This window comes from Cajanus cajan, chromosome 4 (assembly GCF_000230855.2).
Source record: "Cajanus cajan strain Asha chromosome 4, NIPB_CcT2T_4, whole genome shotgun sequence".
Taxonomy (NCBI): Eukaryota; Viridiplantae; Streptophyta; class Magnoliopsida; order Fabales; family Fabaceae; genus Cajanus; species Cajanus cajan.
Window position 1 is genome coordinate 25,106,219 of NC_138520.1, and position 22,180 is coordinate 25,128,398.

The following is a 22,180-nucleotide window of genomic DNA, read 5'->3' on the forward strand; positions in this document are numbered from 1 at the left end:
AAACTCAACAAGTGGCATGCTAAATGGGTAGAGCATTTGGAACAATTCCTATATGTGATCAAATACAAGAAGGGTAAAAATAATGTTGTTGCTGATGCCCTCTCAAGGAGACATACTTTTCTAGTCTCCCTTGGATCCCAAATCTTGGGATTTGATCACATTAAGGAGTTGTATACCAATGACTATGATTTTAATGATACATATACCCAATGCTTGCTTAAGCCTCAAGGAGGTTCCTATGTTTCTGAGGGGTACTTATATAAGGAAGGACGAATTTGTATACCCCAAGGATCCACTAGAAAGCTCCTAGTAAGAGAAAGTCATGAGGGTGGGAACCTAGCTAAACCAATTCCAATTTAGTTGGATTGGACAATTGGAGGAAACAAGCCCAAGGCCACCTAGCTCTTCTCTTGGCCGAAGTTGCTTCTTATCTTTGGTGCCTTTGGGAAGCTTGTGCTACAAGCTTCTAACTTAGCTTGATTCCTAAGCTACTAAGTTAGAATCTTGCTCCACAAGCCTCCCAAACCATGGTGGACAGTCAAGCTAAGCGAATCATAGTTCTCTTGAACCATGGTTAAGCTTAGCTTGCTCCACAAGCTACCTTCTTCTATATATTATTTTCCTTAGCCATTGTAATCACTTTTGAGTTGAATGAAATCATAATTTTTTCTAAAATTCTCTCTCAAGAGTCGTAGGCCGTGGAGAATAGCTTCTCCTGCATGCATCTCTATAAAGGAATTCCTCATTTGTTCTTGGTTCCTCATGTTTCTTCCTCTTCAAGGAAGAAACCGAACCTCCTCAAGTTGTTTCTCAAGCTTTGAAGCTTGGTGAGTTTGCTTCTACCATTGTTGTTTGAAGACCTCAAGAGAAGAAGGACGTTTATGGTGGAGCTTAGAGAGGAACATCTATCACCTCATTCAAGTGCTTCCATCACTCCCGCTCCAGTTAAGCATGGCCTTGACAATTATGGACACTAAGTACTAAGATGGCCCTTGTCATTGTAGTTATAACACATGATATCCTTGTCAGGATAGTTATAGTGCTCATGCCCATATTGCCCACACTTCTTACAACTAGTAGCAGGTAGTGAAATGGAACCTCTTACACTAGTAGCACCACTCACAAAAGATCCTCCAACAACAAAATTAATTTTACTACCTCTAGCATGATTCCCTTGAAACTTGATAGGAGTGGAGTAAGGCCTACTCCTACTTTGGCCACCTAGTCTCCCATCATGGACAGGACCACCTCGCTTGTAGAAAGCAGCATGTGCACGACTGTTATGATCATAGATCCTACACTTGTTGACGAGTGTCGAATAGTGATAGATCTCCAAGTAATTGATTCAAATGCTAGCTAGTCCTAACTAACTTTCGGTGTCACATGTCCTATTAAAGCAAATCCAACATTGATGACTAAGTCCCATCACTAACATCCTTAGCACCATGTTGATGATTACCTACAAAAATCACAAGAAAACAACACAAAAGAAAATTGAGTGAGAAACATATCACTTTATTCACAGTATAGGAATGTAAATCGATTAGCCAAACTCAAACAACATATACAATAAGATATAACATACACAATTACACATTATCATCATAATTGGTTCATCCATAACATATAGACAACAAGAAATACATTAAAATACATTATGTAATGGACACGAACTACATGCTATCATGCATGTGGCATTAGTAAAAACATCACACTTGTGCATTACCACTAACAAAACACTAGAGTAGTCTAGAAGACCATGTTGGGTCACACCCTCTGTGCACTCTAACTAGAAGAACATAATACCAAGGTCTATTTAGGATAGCTAAGTTGTGCAAGATACATCCCATGGACTAGGACTTCCAAACTGAGTTATCTCCAAGGTTGGTTCTCAAGCTTTTACATAAGGGACCTTTCCTAGCGAGGTATTCCATATTGTACCCTTTAGAAAACATCTTTTATGCATATGATGCATGTCAAACAGACTATATGCATTACATTCACACGGTTCCAAAATCTTATGTTTAGCATTCTCCTCTTATCGCATTACTCCTCATACATATTCATATGTTCATATATTGATATCAATTCTTATCACATTAACAACATAATACAAGATCGCAACATGAAATTCAACAAAAGAACAATAGGAGATTTGCAAGTAGGATGATGCCCAATGACCATGCCTTGTGTCGATGCAAGTCCTCTAAAGGATCGCGCTTGTCTTTGTTTGAATTGCACCTAGCCTGACCAAGTCTACTCCTAGCGAGAACACCATCGAGAGCTTTCTAAAGTGTCCACGCTCGACAACAGTCAACTCACACCCGACAAAAGTGTCATATGGAACCCCTGGAGTTTCAGAGCCCGACAAGGGTCATCCCACACTTGACGTGAGAGACCTTGAGAGCAAATTTTTCTCTCAGCGACTCTCAACATGCCCCATGTTGCACTTGGCGACATATCAGAAACCACACATCTACAGAATCATGATATCTCAAACACGCACCTCAAATTTGACATTCACATTTCAATTGATAAAAACACTCCCAAATCATGTAATAAGCATCCAAAACTACACAATACACACATATAATTGTATACCCAATCAATCTCTATATACAATCACCAATGCAATTGTTGAGATGAATGGGTAATCAAATACCATATCAGGTAATAGATTACTTGCATTATGACTCTTTCATAATTGAATTACGTCTTACACTCCCGCAATCAATTGCCCTTACTCTTTGTGTTCAAAATTTAGTTTTCAAATGAATGGGTAATCAAATACCATATCAGGTAATAGATTACTTGCATTATGACTCTTTTATAATTGAATTACGTCTTACACTTTAAAAATCTATCTTTTACGAAATAAAAAAAGAACTTTTTTTAATAAAATAAAAAAAGAACTTTTTTTAATAAAATAAAAAAAGTACATTAGAGAAAAAGAATACTTTTAGAAACAAGAATCAAAGGCTGATCAAAGAAACATTTTCTGAAATACTAAGAAGTGCAAAGATTGAACATCTATTTTTGAAGGAAGAAATTCAAGAAGTGAATTCAATTGTGAAAGATCAATGTCTACACAAATTAGGTGATATCTTTCTAATCTTTTAAACTATATTTTCGTTTTGTAGGGTGTATCTCTTGAGATAGGATGTCTCAACAAGAGATCTTGAAATCTTGAGTGGGATTTCTCGAGTAATTTCTGTGGGATGCAAAAATTTCTGTTTTTTTAGTCTTGTAGTGTCAAGATTGATGTGTGTTAGCATTGTTGTAATATTGTGTGTGCATAGTGTTTGTAAACAATATTATAGTAAATGATCTTTGATTTAGTGGGATGCTAAATCAAAGAAAATTGGATGTAGGCCAAGTGGATAGTTGAACCAGTATAAATTTCTATGTTCTTTATCTTCTTACCCTTATCTCTTTAATAATTTTGTTATGAATCTGATTAAAGAGTTCAAAGATTTATGAGATATGTCGTTTCAATTACCACTCATACTCTGAATATTGTTCTTCTAATTGAAATTGATTAATAAGTTGGTAATATAAACTTAACCTTGATTACAAGTGACTGATTTGTTGCAATAACATTGAAATTCTTATATATTGGCATTGTATCTTGTAATCTGCTGTAATTTGTTAAATCAAATTGAGTAAAGGTTGAGTATTGAATATCTTGGTAGGTTATAATCAAGAAATTTTGAAAATAAAGTCATCTTAGGATAGAATCTATTCAACCCCCCTTATAGATTCTAGTAAACAGGGACCAACAACATTCCCTTACGATTTCCCAAGGGATCCATAGGGATCTCGATTCATACAATTACAACCTCAAAACATGCAATTGATCATCCATTCAAATAATTCATGCAATTAATTATGAGTAAGAAGAATAAAAGACAAATAGAAGCATTAGGGGAAGCCCCTCATACACAGGTATACAACACACGCAGAAGATTGAGGACCAATTTCACTACCCAACATACAAACTCACACCTAGAGCAGGGTTTCTCACTTCCCCTTACCTGGATAAGCTCTAAACAACGGGTGCACGGCTTCGAAGTGGTTTCCTTCCTGCTCCTACTCTCCAAGCTTTAAAGTGCGTAGATGAAAATAGAGGTGTAAGAGTCTTTGATCAAAAACTACTCTTGAAAAGGAAGTCCTAACCCCACTTTAATCATCTAGTTAAAACATATTAACCTAAGTTGTAAATTCCTTCTCTTTTAATAAAATATTATAATAACCTTTAATAAAATATCATATATTATACTCTAAAATATATGAAATAATAAGTAAATATTTAACAGCCACAATTAATAAAATAAAAATACTAAAATTAATAAAATATTTATATTATCTTTTATGAAAAACGGAATGTTACATATTTAATATTAAGTTAATAACTTTTAACTAATATATTAATAAATTTCTTTAGAGTAAATTAATATAATACTCCATAAAGTTTCATTACCATACTTTACTGGACTTGAGTTAGACTAATAAATTTTAGTTTGTATTCAACCTAAATGATTAAATGATGTCAATTATAAAATGTAACTTACAAATAAAATTTTAATAAATTATATATGATATTTTTTGTTAAATAGAATTATCAATTATATAATAAAAGAATAAACTTTTTATTTTTTGGTAACGGGAGTTAAGAAGTAGACAAATTAAAGAAAAAGAATAATATATATATATATATATATATATATATATATATATATATATATATAAAAGGTTGTTACTATGGTACCTCATAAATTGAGATGTTTTAGTATAATTCTTTCCATATTGAGTTACATGTTTCACATTTATATTGTTTTTCTCTTTACATTTCAACCACTTGCATGTACTATATTAGTTATTTAATAGAAGTATGAAAATACAATTTTAAGACCTATGTGACAAGGAGAGAAAAATATTTGTAATATTAATTTGATCCATTAAAAAATGAGATCTAATTTCTATTTTGTTTGTTCACCAATATCAAATGTCTATAATACTTCCAACCAATTACTTAACACAAGTACGAAATTATGACATGACAAGAAATTAAATAAAAATAAATTATTAATTAAAAAATTCATAATTTCAAAACTCATCTTGATGGAGGATGATGGAGGAGGCCTATGGGCTAAGGGCCCAACTACTAGGGCTATGGCAAGAAGGATGCATGAAGAGTGGGCCCAAGCCCAAGGAAAGCCCATTACTTTATTTTGTTGGGCTTTGACTCAAGCCCCATTAGATTAGGGTTAGTATAGGATTGGGCCTTAGTGCCTTGTATTTCTTTGGGCCTTGTATTTTCGACCACTTAGATTAAGAATTTCATTTAAAGGTCATTTGAATTTAGGGTTAATTAAGGTTGCATGTGAATTGTCATTAGAATGTGATTAGTTTTGCATTTGATAGGCATTTCGGCCATGTGCACACATGCACATGGTGTGACCGAAATGCAATTCAAATGAAAGGCAAATCACATTCCAAATGAGGTGCACATGGGAGGTTCCGGGTTTGGCTCCCAAAATTTGAATTTTGAATTCAAATTTTGGGCGCCTAAGGTTAAGTAAACCATACCATGGTTTACTTAACCCTAGGCTAACCCTTGGTTCACTTTAACCTAATTTTTTCCCTATATATTCTATATGGCCGAGACTTGTAGCCACTTTTGGATTAATTGAATGAGTTTTCACCATTTGAAACCTCTCCCTCCGAAAGTCTCTCAACCTACCTCTACCCTCCTTGAGCTCCTCTCTTTGTAGAGCTAGGTTGCTAATCTTCTTCCGGACTTAGCTTGTTCAAGTCTAGGTCACATTGATTCTTCTTGGAGTCTCCTTCCTTGTCATACTTCCAAGGAACCAAGAAGGATTTGAAGGTGTTCTTGAGGATTCACCAAGTGGAACCTCATCAAAGGACCATCCACAAAGAGGTCACACATGAAGGTCATTGGACCTTTAACCAAGTCCATTTTAACTAAGTTCATGGTTAGGAGGCTATAGGAAGTGTTTGTTAGACATATGCTCTATATGAGCATTGAGTATGATTCTTCTTATTTGTTCCTTAGTCTCTATTGTACATACCTTCTATAATATTTTGTATATAGTAAATACTTGTATAAGTTTATTTTGCCTTTGTATTTGTAAGATACTTTTATCTTTCTTTGTAGGTTATGTTGCTTGGAGGCTTTTACTTCATTTGACCTTGTATTAAGAGTCAGATTTTCTTATTTTTAGTTTTAGTAATGGGGTAGCAAATAACAAGTGTATAGGTGAAACTAACAATTGGACCTTTAGTAGACCTAAACCAAATTTTACCTATTAAACTTGTTCTCCTCCATTAAATTTGAGGAATTGATTTAGCTAAATCTCACCATCATTTGGCCGAGTTTCTTAAAGTTTCTCGAACACACTTGCCTCTTGACTTGCCAAAGGGACAATGTGACACTTGATACCCTATAATTAACTCTTCTAGATCTAAGTATCCTCTCCTTATCTCTTAGGAGACAATATCCCTATCTTGTCCCTACCTTGTCTAGTTTGCACTATAAACTTCTCTACCATTATATATTAGATTGTTTCCCTTGTAAAACTCACTTTTGTTCACTAAGTTTTAAATTCTCTTCATTTTTTTAAATTCTCTTATCCTCTTTTTAAGAGTGTGATAAGAGTTGAAATAGTTTATCTTCCACCTAGAAGTGAGATCACTTGAAGAGAGTTCTTTGTGAAACCAGAGGTCTTTTCCTCCATTAAAAACCTTGAAGAAACTTAAGAAGTGTCAAGAAGCTAAAGATCTAAAGAAAAACTTGAAAAAGAAGTCATATCAATCCGATTGTTCCACAAGATTTTCATCACATATCATTTAGGTAGGTAAAAAAGAATTTCTCTCTCTCTACACATAAATTTTAAAAAAAATCCAGGACTGTTAGAATAACCGTGAGGAACGGGTTCACATAAAAAGCATCCAATGTAACCCAAATAATACTAAATACAAATAATCAAATAAAAAAAATGTTTGTACTATCTAGTTGATTCAATGTTATCCCACATCATCAAAGGATGTAGAATGCATGAGTTAAATGAAAATAGCAACACACTCACTATAACTTCAAGGGACCGAGTCAAATTGGAACTAAGCAAATCCACAGACCAGACAGTGAAGCATCGTGTGACTAGTGTAATTAAATGAAACAATAAAACCTTAAAATTATAATTTGGTTACAGTTGTGAAAGTCATCCATTATATTATAGCACAAAAACTGAAAAATCCTCGGAAATATTGGTAGCTCAAAATTACATGGATACTTCACATCAAGAGTAACTAATACCTGTTCTAAAATCACCAACCATTATCAACATAAACAACATTCAAATACAGACTTGTTAAGTGAAATACCATATCCCATAATTGAATAGGTACACAACCTCTAATCCTTTAAGTGCACGGGAATATGTAGCTTAACATGTTTTCAAAATCTTTAACTAGCTAAGTAAGGAGGTAATAAAAGTCCATTCTTTAAGAATTAAACTATTTTACAACATTCTCGGAAATGAACTTCCCTGGACATATTGTACTATTTAGTTTTACATGAGCAAAATTGAACGTGAACCGAATAAAACAATCGTGAATAACTGATGATGGATGACAATGCTTACAAGGGATAACAAGGGTGAATAACTGATGGTGGATGACAATGCTTACAAGGGAGCGCGCAGTAATACTACAAAGGTCGGTTATTACATACAAGAATTATCGATCACTAAATATTTAAGGGGATTTGGCAGAAAAGCGCCGCATTCCATATCACTACACAGCACCTACTTTAATTGTTCATCCAAACTTGTCACAGCTGCCAGCAAATAACAGGGACATTTCCAGACACTGATGAGCAACCATTCTCTGCAAGCAAACTTATGATATGTAGAAGTGTTGTACTCACTTCAAATGCGAGCAGTGTGTAATTAAACATAAGCCATATAAGAAAATCATTTTATCTCTAAAGAGTAAGAACAACTGCACAACCCAGTGAGTCAAATTAAAAGGGGGAAAACACATGATTGAAAAGATGTTAACTCCACCTGTTTCCAAAGACTTGTAGAGATCTAGTTGCTTCAGTATTCTGCCACAGCAAACACAGGATGCAGAATGCGGGAGTCAAATGAAAAAAGCAACACAAACAATATAGCTTCAAGGGAACGAGTCACATGGGAACTGAGCAAATCCACATAGACCAGATAGTGAAGCATCATATACTTACATCGTAAAATGCCAAACAGCATGTAAAACATGTTAAAGATGCCGGCAGTAATTTAATGAAAGAAAATTTAAATTTTGAATTACTATATGATATGCATTTCTGAAACTCAGCATTAATGTTATAGCACAAAAACTGAAAAGGCCTCAGAGATCTTGGTGGAAAAGGATCATCAAATGGGTAATTCCCATCAAGAGTAGCAAATATCTTCTAGCATCACCGGCCATCATCAAAACTCAAATATAATTTAAAGCAGATCAACGATAAAGGGAAATGAAACCAATTCATAAAAAGAAGTTTCACACCAAAACCACAATTTCCACATCTTCAAAACTAAGCATTACAAAACAAGAGTATGAATTTGATGTTGTCAGAAGTAGCTGGTTGTGAAATCATATATAAACATCAGTGGGAATCCGATTGATTTTTATCATCACTCAACATCATGAATTCAAAACCCAAGTACAAATCTGAACCTTTTTTTAATTCAATTTAATGATTAAAACTAACAGATATTTTATCAAATACCAAAAGAAATGTATCTACCGTGTCCCCGAAAAACCCTATAAAGATAAAGGACCCTATAAAACTAACATGTTACATTGCATTAATATAGCCTAACGCTGGGGCCAATGACATAACAATGAGTAGTCAGAGACTTGTTGCATTAGGCGCATAATCACAATTTGAATAGGATTTAAAATAAAATAAAATAACGAAAGAAAAGAATGGTAACCCAGGTTGTGTAGGACTCAGAGAGTTGCTTTCTGTGCTCAAAGATGAAACCTTTTTAGAAAAGATTCATCTCATACAAGAGGTGTCAGAATATATGAAGCAATGATCATCTTCGTCCAACCAGAAATTAACAAGATAAGAAACACATTCTAGGATTTTAAAATATGCGGCAGAAGGAAGAGAAAGGAATAACAACAAGAGTGAAGCAGAGGAAGGCTTCTATTAGGGTTTGTGGAAGTGACGAGAGGAAGTCACATTTATAGGGCTATTATTAGGGTTTCCGCTTCTTTACCTTTTTGTTCACGTTATGGGCTTTTGCGGGCCGGGTCAAGAATGTTCTCTTCTTAGTGCCTCTCTCATGTCTAGGATTCATTTACTTTCGATTTGAGAATGGATTCATTATATGATAAGTGGGAAAAATAAATTTAAAAATATTTAACTAATATTTTTTTTTTTACTGATTTAACTAATATTATTATATCTATATATAATTAATATCGTTTATATTTATATAAAAGAATTATTTGTATTTAATTGCATATTTTAATATTATTTTTTATTATATTTAATAGAATTTTAAATAATTGTCTAATTAAAATAGATCAGATTTAAGCGGTGAGTAATTGAGAATATTTTTATATAAAAGGGAATATTTTAAAATTAATTAATTATATACTATTATTTAATTATAAAAGAGGAGAAATTAATGTGATTAAAATTGTTTTTATCCACGGTTTAATGTGAGTTACAATTTTTAGAGTTCTCTATATATAAAATAGTAAGACTGGGGTTGTCTCTCATAAAAGATTCATGTTAAGGGAGAACATTAGCAAAACATAGATAAGTGATGAGAGAGAATTCGTTGTCTAGTTCACATATACTTGACAGCAATTTTTAATTATAATTAGAAATTCGTTCATTGTTGAATCATATTATTTTTGGATAGAAGGTTCAAAGGATATGATTATTCGTTTTCAATGATTGGATCATCTAAAGGAGGTTTAGAGTGAGAGAAAAGTGTTTCACAATAACAATTCTATTTTTAGGGGTTTTCAACTTCTTGCTTCTCATTGAGAAGGGAAAATCAGAGGTATGCAAAGAAGACCTCGGAGATCTACACCCAAAGATTGGCATCCATTAAGGTAAGGGAGAGTGAGAACCTTACTCTAAGGTGTGAGTTATCTGCGGGGTAGCAAGTATGCTAAAAATAGTTATGGATGTATGTAACATACTTTATATGTATAAAGATATGACTCACTTAGGTTTTTGCATATAAAATTATATAACTTTTAAATTATCATACTCCTTTAATTATGCTTATTTCTTAGATAAAAATTCAATCTATCAATATATTTTGAAAAATGTAATTGAAATAATTCTAGTTACATGTTTTATTATGCACTAATTTAAATAGTATTGCATTATACATGTTTTTCAAAAAAATTTATTATATTTTGCCAAACTTATTAAATTTAAATAAATTAAACGTTAAAAATCTAAATATATTTGTAATGATTTTGGATGTCACATAAGATACAAATTGTCTATAAGATATTATAAATGAGATGAAATATATAGTCTATCTCATATACATTAAATATTTATTATTTATTAAAATTAAAGATAAAGTTTGTTTTGAATGCTTCATTCCTAAACAGATTGAATCACAAAGCCGTCTTGGAACTCATAAATTTGTTAAAGAGAAGAACCATGTTTTCTGTTAGAACTAAGATCCTTGAAATTATGGAGAAATATAGATAGTCATTCTACAATTGCTCTACACTAATATTGCTTCTTCAAGCTCCATTTGGTATGAAAAATTGATAAGTAGCCTCCTTAATTACATTAGAGGTATCATTTGGTGAACGATAAGATATCTCTCATGTCTAAGAAGTTCAAGGACATGTTAAAAAAGAAAGGAAAATTGAGAAACTTCCACAAAAAGAAGGATAGGTTTAGAAAGCTAGTTAAACTAACAACAAGGAAGTTGTTTGTTATGAGTGTAAGAAGCCTGGTCACATGAAGGTTGATTTCCCTTCTCAAAGAAAGAGGTGATCTTCTAATAAGAAGACTAAAAATAGCCTAATGAACACCTAGGAAGATCTGGACAACAACAATAATAATAGTTTAAATGATGAAAATGCCAACATATGCCTCATGGCAGACGTTAAGTCAAGCACTACTGATATAGAGGTAAAAACTGTGATGGAAACTTGGTTGGAAATCCGGATTGATGTGGAATTCCCTTCAAGCTCCTCCCTAGATCTTGGACTCCTTGATTCTTCCTAGGCTTGGTTAAGGTCTCCTAAGGAGGAGGAGGCCTTAAGACCACCACGGTTGGTGGAGAAACTCTCCCAAGAGGTGCCACTCCTTGTTGAAGAGATAAACCCCTTCAATTCTCACCACACTCTTCTATGAAGGGATAAGAGAATTGGATGAACTCAAAGAGGTTTAGGGACTTTTGGAAGAGAGAAATCTGAACTCTATTCAGAATATACAATCTCAATTACATCAAAAGTGTTTTACAAAGAGGGAAAAACGAAAATATAGGAGTAGGAAGCTTGGAGAGTAAGCTAGTCTTAACCATGGTTCACTAGGAACCATGGTAAGGTCTAGCTAACCACCCATGGTCTAGAGGCTTGGAGAGCAAGCTCCTCACTTAGCTTGCTTGGTAAGCTATCTAAGGAGAAGCTTGTGCTTCAAGCTTCCAAGCTTGAGAAGAACCAAGCTATTTGGCCAAGTGTGAACACAAGTGTGAACACATCTAGGTGGGAGGCTCTTTGGACTTAATTTACTCCAACCAGTTTTGAAATTGATAATTTGGTTTAGTTAGGTTCATCCAATGTGAATGGAACCTAGCTAAATCAAATCTATGAAAAATTAGGAGTAAAATGAGTCCAATATGTAAATTTTAGCCTAGGACTACCTTTTGGCTAAATTGCTAGTAACACTTTCTAGCTTGCTAATGGCATTCTCTAGCTTGCTAATGCCACTCCCAATCCTACTACTAGAAAACTAAGAAAAGAATGTATTTCTAGGTTAGGTTAAATGGAGTCAAAGTGCCCAAGTAACCTACCCTAGAAACAATATACAATAGCTACTAAAAAGGAAATAAAGTGCCTCACAAATACAAAGACAAAAATACACCTATACAAGTATCTACTATATACAAGGTACAAGAAATCAAACTATACAATGTATTTACAATAGAGACTATGAGACTAACAAGAGGAATCATACTCAATACTCATATTGAGCATAGGTCTAAGAAGCACCTCCTCTCTAGAAGCCTCCTCTAGCCTCCTAACCATGGACCTAGTTAAAGGCCCAATGGTCTTCAAGTGTGAGCATCCTTGGATCACCCTTCACCCTTCTTGGTCTTACCTCTTCCAAAGGGATCCTTGGGGATTAGATTTTTATCATACCCTCCCCCTTGGAAAGGATTTGTCCTCAAATCCAGTGGTCCTTCCACAAAGATAGCATCACCTACAATGAAAATAAGAAACAAAGCATTAGGGATGACATATTCATATAACATATGTGGAAAGTGCACCCTATGAGGAATTCCTTCTATAGTCCTAGCAAGGGTCCTTAGACTAGGAAGGATGGGTTCTCTAAGCATAAGAATAGGATCCTCACTATAGTGTATTCTAAGTATAGAACTAAATCCTAAAAATGTGATAGTGCTAAAACTATAATAAACTAATGAAGTAGTCCTATATACTAAGATATCTTGCCTAAAGTACCCTATGTAGTAACCTAGGCTTCTACAAGAAAACAAAGTGAATATAATAAGGAAACTACCTAGACAGCCCTTAATCATATTAAATGTTAGATACATCATGGAAGAGGGTGTAAAGAGTTTAGAAAAGTCATAGAATCTAATTTGGTCTTGAAGGGAAGTAGTAAAATTAAGTTCAAAGAAGTTTGTACTTCCCTTAAGATCAAAAATAGAAAACAAGACACCATGAGATGTATCTAATAAATAATATAAACCAAAGGTTGGGTGCTTTATTAGAACAACTAAAGTAAGAGAAGTCCTAAATAGACAATGGCTGTCTAATTTGGGCACCACCAAAGTAGTAGCATAAGAAGTAGAACTAGGTGAAGTCCACTTCTTCTTCACAAAACTAAGAACTTGAGATCCTTTATTTTCAAAATTATTTAGGTTGTGAATCTTAAGCTCTAAGTCCGTGGCAGCAATAGAAAAAGAGCTAAAATCTAGGTGAAGAAGAAAAGTCTTTTTGCAATCATTTTGAATTAAAAAGTGACTTTCCTTTTGCACAAGATTTTTGGAGGAGACACTATCCTCCTTACTCTTTTCTAAGAGTAGTGTCTTTTTAGTATTAAGAAGGTGAAGAGGTTGTTCAACTAGAAGACATTTCTTCATAGAATGTTCTATTAAAAATTGACTTCTAGGAACAACTTCCTTGGAGGAGACACTACCCTCCAACTCTAGAACCTTCTTCTTTTTTTCCTCTTTTCTTTTTTTTGATTTCATAAATACTTGATCCTCCAACACTTGTGAAGGTGAAAGAGGAGTTAGGGTGTGTTTCTTGCCTAGGTGGACTAGGCGAATTTTGTTTGTAACACCATCATGAATGGCCTTCCTATCATGTTGCCAAGGCCTTCCAAGTAAAATGTGGCTTGCATCCATTGGAATTATATCACATAAAATTTCATCTTTATATTTTCCAATGGAGAAAGGAATATTTACTTGATCCTTAACTTCTATAGGTCCATCCTCATTAAGCCATTGAAGTTTATAAGATTTTGGATGGGCTATAGTAGTTAGGTTAAGCTTATCAACCAACCTTTGGCTTACAAAGTTATTACAAGATCCACTATCAACAATGAGAGAACAAGTTTTCTTGAAAATTTTGCATCTAGAATGGAAAAGGTTCTCTCTTTGTGATTGGTCTTGATCATTGGGTTGGTTGGTAAGTAACCTTTGAGCAATGAATAAGTCACCTTCACATGGTGCTTCCTCACTAGAACTAAGGCTTTCATCTTCTTCATTTGAGGAGGATGAAGAAGATGAAGTGTTTTCCTCACTTAGGATCTCATTGCCCCTAATGATCATGGTCTTTTTTGTGGGGCATTGGGAAGCTATGTGTCCCCTCCCAAGCTCTTTTTTCGGAAAGCCAATGGAAATGGGGATAAAACTCCAAGTAGATGAAAAAATAAGACCAAGGGCATAGGGACTAATAGAAAAGGACCCAAGAAAATATAGGTATCAAAATCTTAAATAATCTCTATTGTAGATATCCTTAATGGGAAGAAGAAAGGATTCACATTGGTACCTAGATAATGACTGATCACGATAGTTACTAGTTTTGCTACTAGTTTATTCTTCTTTTTTTACATCTTTGATTTTTGTTTTTGATACACTTCTTACTCTTTTATTTTTCAAAATAAGCGCACAAAGACACAAGGAATTTCTGGCCTAAGATTTCTAAGAATCAATTAGCAATTGAAGTTCACAAAAAATTGACTCTAGGACATGTTAGGACTAATAACATGCATTGGAATCATTCAATGAGCACTTATAAGATTTAATACATGTCCAGCCAACAATAATACCACACAAAACAGAGGTTAATGTATTTAGATTCAAAAATTAAAAGGCACACAAGAGATTTAATGACAAATAAAGCAACTACACATGACTCTAAGACAAAACTAGGAGATTAAGAAATGAAAAATACTTTGTATTCTAGTTTCTTTTTAGGAATTTCTTTTTAACCAAATTTATAGGAGTCCAATGAAAGATAAATCAATCATAAAAACTAAAAAGCACATACAAAGAATACCTAAAGGCACACACAAAGATTGATTCACAAGAAGTAGTGTATGAATCAAAACAAGCAAGACATAGTGAATTGTTCAATAGATTTATTAATGTGACACAAGAACAATTCAAGGCACACAAACATAAGACAATAAAGGAGCAAACAAATGGAAACAAATTTAGACACAATACAGTATGTTTTGACCGAACAAAATTGAAGAAAAAGCTTAAGAATGAATCTTGATACCAAACGATGGAAACTTGCTTTGGAACCGGATTGATGTTGATTCCTCTTCAAGCTTCTCCCTAGACCTTTGGTTCCTTGGTTTTCCATAAGCTTCTCCAAAGCTTCTAATGGAGGAAGAAGATTCAGATTTCACCTTCAACGGTGAAGAACATTCTCAAGTGGCGCCACTCCTTGGAGGAAGATTAGCCATTTCGAATCTCACCACACTCTTGTATGAAGAGGATAAGAGAAATGAATTAAAATCAAAGAGGTTGAGACTTTTGGAAGAGAGAAAATTTGAACAATTTTCGGAATTCTCTCAACATATGCTTCAAAAATGTTTACAAAGTGAAGAGAAAGGCTTATATAGTGCGGGAGTGGCTTGTGGTGCAAGCTAGACTAACTATGGTTCTAGGAGAACCATGGTTAGCCTTCTTGCACTCAAGCTAATCGGTCTAGTTATCTAGGGGTCTTGTGGAACAATCTGCTAACTTAGAAGCTTGGGGAGCAAGTTAAGTTAGAAGCTTGTAGCACAAGTTATCCAAGTGTGTAGAGGAAGCCAACAATTTCGGCCAAGGAGATGAGCTAGGCAGCCAAGGGTGATTTCCTTCACTTAGTCCAATCCAAAAATCTTGAAATTGGTTTAGTTAGGTTCACCAAATGATGGTGAGACCTAGCTAAATCCATTCCTTAGAAAAAATGGAGGAAAACAAGCCCAATATGTAAAATTTAGCCTAGGCCCACCTCTAGCCCAATTACTAGTTACACCTACATACCTTACTATTTGTCACCCATATCTACTACTAAAAATATAAAAAATCAATGACCCTTAATACAAGGTCAAATGGAGCAAAAGAACTATCAGGTAGAAGGATCTATCTATGTAAGATTTAATGATGGATTAAAGATTTATAGAAAACTATCAGATCTAGAAGAAGACCTTGCAAATTGGAAGAAATCAGACAAAAGAACTAAATGCTACAAATCAGATGATAAACTCTCTTGAAGGAAAGACAAATCAGTCGGACGAATCCACCAAACCTTTTTTAGACTAAAAGTTCATTAACTATCATCCTTAAGATCAAATCTTAGGAGATAAAATTGAAGGCATCAAGACCAGGTCTACTCTTAGAGATAATGATTCATGTGCTCTGGTTTTTGAAATATAATAAAAAAAACATAGACAGAGCATTAAGAGATGATGATTTTGAGATTCATGGATTGTGAATCAAGTTTCTAAAGTGTTTTGATGATAACAAAGATGTAGTTTGAAGTTCATGAATGAATATCAAATGTAATAGGAGTAGTTTGTCTGTTGTGTTGCTTAGTTATTCAATTATGTAATCCAATGCATGTTTATGTTTGTTTATGCTTTGTGCATGAGTCAAATCTTATTCCTAAATGTCTTAGAAGTAGTATGATGATGATTAAAGATGATTTGATAAGTTTTTGGATGTGAAAAATAAAATTTTGAGAACTAACTCAAAATAATTGATTATTACTAATTATAACCGATTATTTCTGCTCTATTTTTCAAATGGATGAGAAACCTTTCTGTAATAATCGATTATTTGAAAAATAATTGATTATCCCAGAATGTACTCTCTGGAATAATCGATTATCCTGTAAAATAATTAATTATTCTATTCTTGAGGGATTTCCAGAATTGCCAAGAACAAAATAATCGATTATCCATTGAAATAATGGACTATCTAGGTCTGAAAATTTTATAAACATGGTTTTCACATATAGAAATGAATAAGAGAGAAAACAAGTGAGTAAAAAGAGAACTTTGTGAACTTTTTGATCCGTGTGATCTTCTTGGAGTGTTTTCTTTGTGAAATCCAAGAACTTAACGTCTTTGTGAATGAATTTGAGAGATCATCATCATCATCTACTTTCTTGACAAGAGGAACAAAGACTTGACATGAATTCATGCTTTCAGAGTACATGTGAATTCATTCCTTAATCTTTTGTGATGTATGGTAAGATAATTGAGTAGGTTTCTCAAGTGGTAAGAGTTCTTGTAGTGGGTTTCTACAAGGAGTACTTTCTTGGGTGCAAAAAAGGGTCTATCTTGTTTGTTGAAGTGTTTGCATGTGTAGTGTGCATGTAAAACTTCTTCATTGAGATAGTGGAACAAATCTTGATCAGGTTACGATTGAGGACTGGATGTAGGTCACATGTGGAGTGACTGAACTAGGATAAATAACTTTGTATTCTTCTCTCATCCTTATCTTTTATTTTAAGCAATGTTTAATTGAATGTTAAAATGGATACTTATGATTAATATTCTTGTATGATTAAAATGGTTTAAATTGGAATATAATCACTACATGTTAACTTGTTTTTAAACTAATTCAATATAGATTAGTCAAGCAATCATATATGAGTCATTCCCATATACTAAGACTTTCAATATTCTTCTTTGGAAATTGTCTTTAAGAAAAGTTTTAGAAATTAAGATCTTTAAACTCTGATAAATTTTTAAGATTTGAATAAATCCAATTCACCCCATCTTGGATTGGACCATTCTTTTCTAATAGATGATTGGATCATTTCCATGGAGAAGGAGCTCCATCAATTCAAAAGAAATGATGTCTAAACCCTAGTACCAAAGCTTGAACACCAAAGTGTGATTGGAACTAGATGGGTATTCAGAAATAAGTTAAACAAGATAAAGTGGTAAGGAATAAGGTTAGATTGGTAGCTTAAGGCTACAATCAACAAAAAGGAATTGATTTTACTGAAACATTCACCCTTGTTGCTAGACTTGAAGTTATTAGGATCATGTTAGCTTTTGTGGCTCACAAAAATATAAAGTTTTTTCAAATGGATGTAAAGAGCACTTTCTTAAATGGAATAATTGAGGAGGAAGTGAATGTCAAACAACCTTCGGATTTTGAAAATCCTAATTTTAGAGAATACATTTTAAAACTCAAAAAGGCTCTTTATGGTTTAAAACAAGCTCCTAGAGGTTAGTATGATAGAGTAAGTAATTTTTTTTTCTTGGCAATGGTTTTTGTGAAAGGTAAAGTTTATATGACTCTTTTTAGAAAAGAGTTTAGAATAGATTTCATTGTTCAAATATATGTAGACGATATAATTTTTGGTGCTACTAATGAATTTTTGTGTAAGGATTTTTCCAAGTTAATGCAAACAGAATTTGAGATGAGCATGACAAACGAGTTGAAGTTCTTCTTGGGACTTTAGATCAAGTAGTCACAAAGGCATTTTCATTCATCAATAGAAATATTTTGGAAAACTTCTTCTAAAGTTTGTAATGAATGATTGCAAACCAATGCCCAAACCTATGCATCCGTTTATAAGTCTATTAAAAGGCAAATTATGTAAACTATAATACCCATTTTTTTTAATTATTATTTATCAATGGCATTTTCGTAAATTGTTTTAGGTATAGGGTGTTTTGGTAATTTGGAACGGGCTGTTCCAAAAGCAGAACGGGTCGTTCCAAGCACCAAAAATGAACTAGTTAAGAAGTTGAGAACGGGCCTAGAACGGGCTGTTCCAAAAGGAGAACGGGCCGTTCTGATTTTGGAACGGGCCGTTCTGGAGGGATTACGGGCCGTTCCGGAAGGAGAATGGGCCGTTCTGAATGAGTCCCAGAACGGGCCGTTCCAGTTCAAAAATTTGCGTAATTTAAAGGGCCCAAAACGGGCGTTCCACTTTTGGAACGGGCCGTTCCAGGTTAGGCAAGGCAAAACTCTATAAATAGGGGGTTCAGGGTGTTGGAAAAGGTGGATTTTGGGAGAAGGTCCTAGAGAGAGAAAGAGGAGAGAGAGACAAAGAAAGAGAGAGGAGGGGAAAGAAAAGAGGAGAGAGAAAGAGAAATTCAAGAGAAGGAGGTTCTGCTAGGGGAAAGAAAAGAGAAGGGAGAGGAGGAGGTTCTGCCCTAGTTTCGATTCCTGTTTATCCAAGTAAGGGTAGTACTTATAAGACTTAATCTAGTATATATGAGCATGGTAGGGGTAGTATAACTTTTAATATGCTATTTTGTTTATATGAAGATTGTCATTTATTTAAGTTGGTATTTGTTTTAGATGTTTAATTATTTATGTTATTATATTGAATGATTTGGCATGGTTATGGAAAAGTTTGTATGTAATTATGGAATATGCTATGTATGTGTGGTTTGGAAAGCTAATAGAACTTAGAGGAGTAAGGTTATGGTATGGATTAGATCTCTTGGTGAGATCAGGATATAATCTTTGGAAAAATATGGAATTTGGGAATCCCATGGTGAGGATTCCAATATGAAACTTTTCCAAAGGTTATATAATAAACCACTTCAGATGTTAAGTGGATTCTAAAGTACTCCTCTAAGTATTCTATTTGCTACCGGTATGGGTTCAGGCCGAGTCATACCGATGGATGAGGTGGCCACGATCACCAGGGTTGCGTGACGACGTAATCCAACTATATATTTTCTATGAGAGGTTAGGCGTGAGACATGGGTTGATGACATGTTTCACCGTATCAACACTTGGTTTGGATGTGTTGAGGCCAACATTTGGTTTGGATGTGTTGGTTACATCATGAATTATACAGTGGTGTGACTTTGTTTTGGATGTGGAATATGTATACATATGGTATGGATTGTATACATTGGTTATGGATTCTTTATTATCATAAAATATGTATGTGTTGGCATGGATGTGTATACATTATATTTTGGATTGGTCTATATTTAGCTTGGAAATGACTTGTTGGTCTGGATAAATACTGTGGATAAATATCTGTTTAATGATATTTTATTATGATGTACTATGATTGGTTTTATATGTGCTAACCCTTATATTTCCATGATGGACTGTGATGATCTCACTATGTGGGAGAGCAAATCAGGTGTGAGGCCTTGGGATAGCAAGGAGTCTTTTGGATAGCTGCTTTGAGAAGTGGCTAGGTTTAGAGCTTGACTAGCACCTAGGGTGTCTTATTTTGATGTCTTCATGACGTTGTTATTATATTACCTTTTTGTATTACTGTATAACCTTACTGAGGATAATGACTTTATTATAAAAATATGTTATATATTTTGGAAACAATTTTATATGTTATTGTATATTTACACTCTAGCGTAGCTGGCCCTTGTTCTATTTTCTTTATTATATATTATTTTATTTTGGTTGGTTTTGGATGTGACGGCCTAGGGTGGGTCGTTACATAAACTAGTATATTAGATGATCTACAGAGGTATGATTGGATCTCTACTCTACCTGACTTCAAGCAAACTTGATATCATGTTCAATGTCTATCTTTGTGCCAGATTTCAATTTGATCCCAAATAGTCACATTTAAAAGTTATTGAATGAATATTCAAATATCTTAAAGGTTCTACTAACCTTTATCTATTCTATGAAAGGAATAATAATTTCAGGTTAGAAGGATTCTATGATGCTGACTGTAGACACCCAATTTCATCTAGACCTAAAAGATAAAGAAATTGACCTTTGTTATGAAGGGAAGAAGCTCCTAAAGCATGAAGACAACTCGACATGACAACAACGAAGCTTGAAGCCCGAGAAAGTTCATTTTAGTAGCCCAGAACAGACCGTTCCGAAATTGAAATGGGCCGTTTCCAGTCTGGAACGGGCTGTTCCTAAACCAGAACGGGCCATTCCAAACTATTAAAAAGGCCTAAAACCCTAGCTCCGTTCTGAACTTAGAATGTGCCATTCTGGTTAGTTTTGACCTCTATAAATAGACGACTCGGGCACTGCTCCAAGGGCCGGGAAATTTCATATAAGACTCCTTTGAGCTCGAAAATTCTCTCGCTTTCTCTCTCCATCCTATTGTATTTCTTGAGATTTGTGAGGCATATTGTAGTGTTAAAGGTTACCACAAAGCACCTAAAGATCTCTATATTTGAAGATTCAATAGAGCTCGTTTAAGAGGTATTTCAATCAATCTTTTTCTCTCTCTTTTATTTCTCATCTTTAATAGACATTATTATAACAAAAGTAATCATGTAGACATTTTAGGATCAATCGTGTAATTTAAATTTCAAGCATGTTGATGAATCATTATTTTCCCTTATTTATTTATCCTTTTGTACTTATTTTAATTGTCAATTTGGGCTTAATCGCTTATTAATTGTACAGTTTTACTGTTTGGGCTTCATTGGGCTAGTAATTCGAATTTTAATTAATTTTGATTCACTTGCTCTAATTTTTGTTTATCAATTATTTTCAGGTTAATTGTGGAGCATTTTTGGGCTTGGATATTAATTTTGGACTTCAAGAGATAAAGTGCCACGTCAGCGCCACATCAGCAACATGTTTACAATTTTTGTTAACCTCAATTTTGTAATTTTGGGCCAAACACATGTGCAGGGGGCCCATTTGCGTTTTTAGGTCTTAGGTGTCTAGGTTAGGGCTGACCTAGCAGCCACCAACATTAAGAAACTGATGTGACCACATATTGGAGGGCTCATTCCCTTCTTTTATGTTTTTTTTCTTCCTCTCTGTTTTTGCTTCTACAATTTCACGTTTTGCTCTCGAGTCATGTTTTGTTTGCTGGTTGTATTTTGAGACTACATTTTTGTTTGAATGAATATAGATTGTTAGTTTCTTCTTCTTCTCCTTCTTCCTTGCATTTTTGTTTTCAATTTTGTTGAATGGAAAGCTAAAACGCTTGGGGTTGGCTCCTTGAGCAGATTGAAACTCTATTTGAGGTTTTATTTGTATATGCATCTGTGTTCTACTTTCTTCTTCTTCATTGAACCTCCGAGTTAAAATGTTTTCAACACCTGTTCATGCTTAATGAATCAGGTTGCTGCACCAAATTCATAGGTTGCTTAATCTTGTGGGGAGGTTTAATGTTGTATACATTTGCTTAATTCGTATAGGGAAATCTTGAGTTAATCTTTGCTTAGTTGGTTAACTCGGATGGAACAAGGATTAAGTTGTGAACAGAGAAATCTTTTGAGAACAAGGGATAAGAGAGTTACAATCATATCAAGGATCAATATGTTTCATTTGCTGTGCTACTTTGCAATTTATTGTGTTTTAACCTTGATTCTAAACCAAACAAACCCCCCCTTCGTGTTTGAACCTTTGACAGAGACAGATGGTCCTTGGGAGACGACCTAGGAAAGCTTCCTAGTATTACATATAATTATTTTTATTTGACCGGGTACGGCCTC

The 22,180-nt window shown here is 34.0% G+C and overlaps 1 long non-coding RNA gene and 3 other non-coding genes across 4 annotated transcripts; all 4 read right to left on the reverse strand.

Moving 5' to 3' along the window:
- Positions 1-7,499: 7,499 nt before the first annotated feature.
- Positions 7,500-9,378, reverse strand: LOC109790822 (uncharacterized). The gene is made up of 2 exons (XR_002238966.3): positions 8,088-9,378; positions 7,500-7,908 (listed from the first exon to the last, which is right to left on the reverse strand). It is a non-coding gene; the product is annotated as an uncharacterized LOC109790822 (long non-coding RNA).
- Positions 8,406-8,488, reverse strand: LOC114915263 (small nucleolar RNA SNORD24). Its single transcript, XR_003803218.1, has one exon. It is a non-coding gene; the product is annotated as a small nucleolar RNA SNORD24 (small nucleolar RNA).
- LOC114915264 (small nucleolar RNA R12) lies at positions 8,629-8,706 on the reverse strand. Its single transcript, XR_003803219.1, has one exon. It is a non-coding gene; the product is annotated as a small nucleolar RNA R12 (small nucleolar RNA).
- LOC114915265 (small nucleolar RNA snoR1) lies at positions 9,013-9,115 on the reverse strand. The gene has a single exon (XR_003803220.1). It is a non-coding gene; the product is annotated as a small nucleolar RNA snoR1 (small nucleolar RNA).
- Positions 9,379-22,180: the final 12,802 nt, after the last annotated feature.